Here is a 7,898-nt window from a genome sequence, read left to right as displayed (position 1 = left end):
TTAATGTTAGTCATTAATTAATGTGGAACTTAAAATGAAACGAAAATATTTACATTTAAACATCCACTACATTATTTACATGTTTATGACTCAGACATATTTACAACAATTAAACTGTTGGCATTATTATTGTAAAACCATTGTACACATATTTAATTTTTTTTTTTAAAATACCTCAATAATTGTCATTCTACATAGCACTCAGCACACACAGCATTCCAATATAGCAGTGGTAAAACTGAAGCGACCGTGTTAAAAGCGATGCCACTGATCTACGATGTGATAACGCCTTTCATTCATTTAAGTATCGACCTTTTACAGTAATCATGAGATCTCAGAACAATGTGATCTCCACGAAAACTTCTTAACCTCCTTAAATACAAAGATTTAGCACTGAGGAGCGACACACTCGGCAGTCATCAAGGGAGCAAAATGTCATCTCACATCAGAGAAATGTCAAGCTAATAATATTCTTTCTATCATTTTACTGAGGAGGAAAAACACTACCAACCGCCTGCTATCTATCAAAAGGCATCTAATACTATAAAAAAAGGCTATGATTCTAAATATATATGAATATATATATATATGTATATATATATCTGGCTACTATACTACACTAATCACAGTTACCTTAAATCTACTTTGACGTTACTTAAGATTCATAAATGTTAAAATATAATGTTGTAAAACATATGGCTTGAGTTGTATATTTCTTTACAGACTAAATCAGATATAACTCATTTTGGGACCAAATATGATTTTACTGCATTCAGCCTGTCACCAAATCCGCCTTCTTCCACCTAAGGAACTTTTCCAGACTCCGTCCTTCACCCCTGACTCAGTTGCTGAGACTCTCATACATGCATTCATCACCTCACGTCTGGACTATTGTAATGCCATCTTGTATGAGGTCCCCAATAAAACACTGGACAGGCTCCAACATGTCCAAAACTCAGCTGCCAGGGTTCTCACTCGAACCAAACCCTGGCAGCTCACCACTTAAACTTCTCCTCACCTATAAATCTCTTCATGCCGTTGCACCCCAGTACTTAACAGACCTCCTCCATGTTTACCACCCTTCACGGGACCTGTGCTCTGCTGACTTGGGCCTCCTGTCCATCCCCCGCACCAGAAGGCAAACCTTTGGGAGCAGGGCCTTCAGTGTGGTAGCTCCTACACTGTGGAACTCGCTCCCTCAGGACATTCACCAAGCACCAACTCTTTTAAATCATTGTTTAAAAGGCACTTGTTCCTGCAGGCTGTTATGGCTAAATGTGTGTTTTTGTCTGTGTTATTGTTATTGTGAAGGGATCTTGGGTTTCATGAAAGGCGCTATATAAAATAAAGTTATTATTATTAGAATATTGTAGACTACTTATATATGTATATGTATATGTATATATATATATAGGCCTTTTCTAGTCTTTTTGAGCAGTCAAAGCTCTTTTACACTACATGTCACATTCATACACTGATGGCAGGAGCTACCATGCAGGGGCCACCCTGCTCATCAGGAGGAAACTAACATTCACTCACACATTCATACACATCTGGAGCAATGTTAAGGTTAAGGTTATGGTTAGGGTTAGAACACATGTAGAGCGGAGGAGCTGGGAATCAAACCACCGATCTTCCGATTGATGGATGACTGCTCTACCTTCAGAGCCACAGCCGCCCCAGTGTATATGGGCACAGCACAACTTATGGGCAGTTTAAAAAATAATAATATTAATTTTAAGGTTCAACAAACCTTTTGGGACTAAAAGAATAATCCCTCAGCTAAAATGTCATTGAACCCTAAGAATGTTTAATTGTGCAGGACCAAAAAGGTCATTAAAATACCTTGCTAATGTTTCCACCATGGAACAAAATTCATTTCTGGAAAAAATGATGAATGTTAACTTCATGATGTATGGGGTCAGATCTGACATGTAAATGCTGTCTGGATGTGGACTGTGGTTCCAGGTGCAAACTGAAAAATATGACAGAGCTGCAGGCGGCTGTGGCTTTGTGGCTTCAGACTTTCCAGAGCTGTTGCACACCAGTAAGTAAAAAAAAACAACTAACTCCACATGGCTACAGGGCAGCATTTTCATTGCTTAGCTCTTTATTTGCAGGCGTGCACAGTGTTGGAGGATGTGTTAAGATTCTTAACTTCAGTAAAAGTCTTTAAAAATACCCTGTTATATGCAAACATGTTAACTTAAGTAGAAGTATCTAAATATTACTAACAAGAGTATCAGTTATATGTGTTATAGTGTTATATCATTACATATTTTATCATCATCATTGATAATGTATAGCATAAAACTGTTCTTATTGGTCAAGCTGGAACAAACATTTTTTATATCATCATCATATATTTAACTTTTTTTCAGTCATAGCTGTTGAATAAATGGAGTAGAGTAAAAAGTACAAATACCTTTAGTGTTTGGATTTAAGTACAGTAATTGTCTTCTCTCTATTGGCAGGTATTCAATCATCTCTTCCATTTATTTCCTTTACAAACAGTAAAATACTGTTAACAACCTGAGTTGAAGTGAGGCGTACATGTGTTAATAGAGGCTTTTTTCCATTGCAACCTTTTACCTTATCTGCAAGTTTAGATAACACAGCATCACACAGCATCAGTGCTAATGTAATACTTGTAAACACTTTGTGCCCTTTGGCTTGAATGTATGAGACTGTGGTTTTTAATTTTATATTGTGATAATTCTTCAATAAATACATTATATAAATACATTATTTTATTAATATTTTTGTATTTAAAAAAAAAAAAGGTTACAACATTTTTCCTAAAAATGTTTTTTTTTTTGTTTTGTTTTTTACATGTGAACCACACATCCAGTAGTTAAAAATAAGAGAAGCTTATAGAAGTCAGGTTTGAGCTTTCTTTATGGACCAGGGTCACGATCTTACAATGAAACCTACATCGACATTGTTATGTTGCTATCGAATTCTCCTTTGACTTTCATGTGGGCATTATTTTTGATTTAAATTGTGGCAATGTGTTTTTTTGAATTTTAGGATTGTACTTTTTAAGTTTTTATACTGAATGTTTTGTGCATCTTTATGTTTCTTTATTGTGTTGTCACCTTAACCTCTAACTCTAACGTGTCTATATAATCCATTCATAAATCATATATCATAAAAGGTTTGAAATTACAGAAACACTTAGAAATGTAATTTTTATAAAATTCTAACATTTTTGTAAGTTTAGAAAAAGTGTTTAAATATTGTGATAAAAAAAACCAATGCAATAAAACACATCACATCACCACATTGCTTATTCAGTTTGAATGTTAATGTATTGAGCTTGTATTTATGGTTTGGATTATTTGCAGCTTGTTCATAAATGTTCATTTTATAGGTTAAAAAAGAACGTTTCATTGTTTTATTGCTTTTCACATGAAATCATATTTGACATGCACAGGATGGGGGAGAATAAACAAAAGGTGTCATATATGGAGAATCTATCTATCTATCCATCTATGCATAAAGGTACATTGCGTACATACTGTATTACTTGTAGCCCCTTTTCATTCATGTCAGGCAGATACAATAACTGACATATTCCACTGTCTCTATAAATAAACGTTGCTGTCTTGTTCAAATATTCACGATCCAAACAAGAACACAATTATTTTAACTGATGTGAAAAATGTTCAATTTCCCACCGTCTAACAGCCCAGTATTACGGCAGAACATTGTGAATGTTTGATCTCACAGGCAACGTGTGTGACTCATTTTAGGGGGTAGGGGTGGGGGTAGGGGGGGTTAGTTTTGACCACGCGGTTTAGTTTTTTATCAGAGAAGCGATCACAGATTGAGTATAACTGACTCCAGCATGGGCTTGTGAGAGGAGCTTGTTTAGCAGAAATAAAGCCACAAACTTCTGGGTTATGTTATTTTGAAAGCACATCTTCTATCTAAACAGGAAACAGTGATCTCACATTTGCTTCTGCCTCTCAGGAAACATGAAAGTATCGACTCCTACTTCTGTTATAGTTGATTTGAAGGGTGAAAAATAGCAGTGTGCACGTACAATGTGGCTTTCATTTATTTCAAATGTTTACAGTTAATCAAAAAGCCTCCGAAACAGAATCAGTCATAGGTCACGTATTCCATCTGTGATTGGCTACCTGTAAAATTCAGATTTTTTTTCTTTCCAGATCCTGGAAAGAAAAAAAATGAAAGAAAAAAAAATTAAGAAAAAAAAACAAAACAAAACAACAAATCTAAAATAAAATGAAAAAAAGAAAGAAAGAAAAAAAAGAAAAAAAACGATCCTGGTGATTACACACTAAACACTCAATGATCTTACCCATAACTACATTTCTGACCTCCTCATCCCTTATTCCACTTCTCCACCACTTCAATTTTCATATCTTGACCTTTCGTCCCCCCCTCCACCCAACTCTGTGGATTCATCTTCCACAAGTTATTAGATCTGCTGAATCTTTGGACTGTAGTAAATGGTGCCTTTATATCAGAAAGCCTTTATACAGACCACCCTTCCTGTTCACATGTATCAGTTCTGCTCAGTTTAGTCTTTCTCTCTCTGTTACATTTAGTAGTGTCAATTAAACTATGTTGTTCATGTATTTGTTGTAATTATGTGTCTCTGTGTGTGTGTGTGTGTGTGTGTGTGTGTGTTTAAGCACTTTGCAAAGGCCTATTTTAAAAAGTGCCATATGAATAAAGTTTTATTGACATAGGGAATTAGTGAATGTATACACTTTAATCAAACTGAATTAAATGTTAACTCTTATTTTAAAATAAAATGTAACACATGGCTCATAAAGGACAAAAATAAGCCGTGAGTGTCAAGACTGCTATAAAAATATCATAAATGAATATTATTTTCTACTTACATTAATTAGTTTTTTAAACCAACATCAGTCCTGACAATAAATATCAAACATTCATTTATTTTCCGGGTTTTAACCCTTTAAATGCCAGTTTGGTTACGTAATACTAGTGTTTTTATAAATGCTCAAAGCTCAATAACCGACTGTTATGCAGTAAATGTACTGCACTGTTTGAAGTGTTATATATTATATAGGGCTGTCAGCGTTAATGCGTTAATTGCGATTAGATTAATGCAATTCATAACGCGTTATTTTTTTTAATCGCATTTTAATTTTGCAAACCTTTTTGTCCCTTCTACTCACCCGTAGATGGCTCCTCTAGCTGTAGCGCTATGCTTTGAAGTGGCCTCCTGCAGTAAACCTACCGATTCCCAGTTAAGACACTCTGGTAAGAAATGCTTTACATTATGGGCTTAAAACTGCCTTCAAATGTAAAATAACAGGATTTTAAACATGCAATTCAAAATGTGATTAATACGAGATTAACTATGGAAATTCTGCGATTAATCGCGATTTAAAAATTGTCGGTTGATAGCCCTTATATTATATTCTATTGAGTTTAATGACCTGTACATGCAAGTGTACATTTATTTTTCAATACACAAATACATTACACACTCTGACTCACCCATACCAACACATCCAGGTCATTTTAGGTTGCAATCAAGTTTTTCACCGGTCTGCTGTGCCTCATAATACAGGAGGAGGGAACACTGCCATGTATTCTCCCATAGGCGAAATACAGCTAAATGATGTTATCTGATGGGGGGGGGGGGGGGGGTTGGTTAGGACCCAGAACTACAATTTTGAAGCCATGAAAAAAATGTAGTTTAAATTGGTTTTAAAGGGGACATTGTTATCCCTAAGAATGTTGGTGTAACATTTTATTATAGGCCTTTTATAAGTGATTTGGTTGAAATTTTAAAAAAAAATTAAAAATCCTTGGAAAAATGTATATCACATGCATAAACACAGCACAAAATGATCAAGAAAATAAAAATGAAAAGCCAAAACTGTCCTTTGTGAGGCATAAAGGTTAAAAGGCGCTCTCACCAGCAGCCATCCGTGTGCTCAGGGTCTCACAGCGTGACTAGAATAAATAACCCTCAGTGGTCCCACACATTCACACTGTGACATTTACACCAGCCCCAGCACACAACCACACACTGCACTAGGACAAAAAAAAGAGGGCTCCATGAACATTTTGTGCATGAACTAAAGGGACTGCTTTAAAAATAAAACATCATTGACAGCGTATCCACTCCCACAGACTGATGATGTTCATTCATGTTAAAAATTACCTCCACCCCAAAAGCAAATTAAATTGTTGTGTTCTCATCTCGCTGCCAACAGAGATGATTTGCCAGCTGGATGATTGACAAGCCAGACATTTTGAGCATCATTAGGCTTTAAATGATAGTTAATGCAGAGCATCATGCAGTTGAAAATTGTCAGTAACTATTTATCCATTGATATAGTACGGCTTTGATTTCAAAAGGTACAGCTTACAATTTTATTTTTTTGTCAATAAATCTTATGACAAGACCAAAATCTAACTAATACATCATTTGTGTTTGTGTGTGTGTGTGTGTGGGGGGGGGGGGGGGGGGGCAGGCGGGTCCATGCGTCATATAGTTATCGGTCTGTGTCATATGCTCCAAACTATTGAACACACACACACACACACACCATGCCGTGACCATAAATAACCTAATAAACCCTAACCCTAAAAACTTTTATATTCATAATATATATATATATATATATTCATAATATATATATATATATATATATATATTATATTTCCTGCACGAGCCCTTAGGTGTTCAATACTTCAAATACTACTAAATATATAGATTTGTTCATATAAGCCTCTAAACTATGGAACAGTCTAACATCAGATGTTCAACAGGCAACCTCAGTTGTGTGCCTAAAAAATACACATTTGAACTTTTAAAGCTTTTAATTAATAAATCACTTTTAATCGCCTTTTTTTGACTTCCTGTATTTCATTAGTGTATTATTGTTTGATATGAATTGTACTTTATAAATAGATTTTGACTGAATGATTTTTTTATTGATTGAAATACTCAAAAGTGTAAAATCGTCCCAGACAAAAGTATGTATTTCCATTTGAATAGTATTTACTAAACATTATGTCATCCAGCTGTTACAGGAAATGATTTAACCTTTATATAAAAAAGTACGTAGGAGGAGAGAAGTCAGAGTATCAAGAGATGGATGAACACATTGTTCATTTTGGTCTTTTCGAGGGATTCCTTGATTATTGTCAGAAAAGAAAAGAAAAGAATATATTAAAGAGACTTACCTTTATTGATTTCAGTATTTATTTGTACTGTACTGTAAAAAACACAAACACTGTACTGTACAATAAAAATCCTACAATTGGTTAATATTGTTTTTTATTTTATTATTCCTTTGATTCAGAGACTACACGCTGCATTTCTCCAGTTCCCTCTGTACACATGTATATATGTATGTATGTATGTATGTATGTACTGCATGTATGTATGTATGTATGTATGTATGTATGTACTGCATGTATGTATGTATGTATGTATGTATGTATGTATGTATGTATGAATGTATGAATGTATGTATGCATGCATGTATTTATGTATGTATGTATGTATGTATGTATGTATGCATGCATGTATGTGTCTCTATATATATGTATGTATGTATATATGTATGTATGAATGAATGTATGCATGTATGTGCATGTGTATGTATGTATGTATGTATCTATATATGTGCATGTGTATGTATGTATGTATGTATGTATGTATGTATGTGTGTGTGTATATATGTATGTATGTATGTGTGTGTGTATATATGTATATATGTATGTATGTGTGTATGTATGTGTGTGTGTATATATGTATGTATGTATGTATGTGTGTGTGTATATATGTATGTATGTATGTATGTGTGTGTGTATATATGTGCATGTGTATGTATGTATGTATGTATGTATGTGTGTGTGTATATATGTATGTATGT

This window comes from Scomber japonicus, chromosome 4, assembly GCF_027409825.1.
Source record: "Scomber japonicus isolate fScoJap1 chromosome 4, fScoJap1.pri, whole genome shotgun sequence".
In the NCBI taxonomy this organism is placed as follows: Eukaryota; Metazoa; Chordata; class Actinopteri; order Scombriformes; family Scombridae; genus Scomber; species Scomber japonicus.
The sequence above is the reverse complement of the archived record's forward strand: the minus strand, read 5'-3'. Positions refer to the sequence as shown.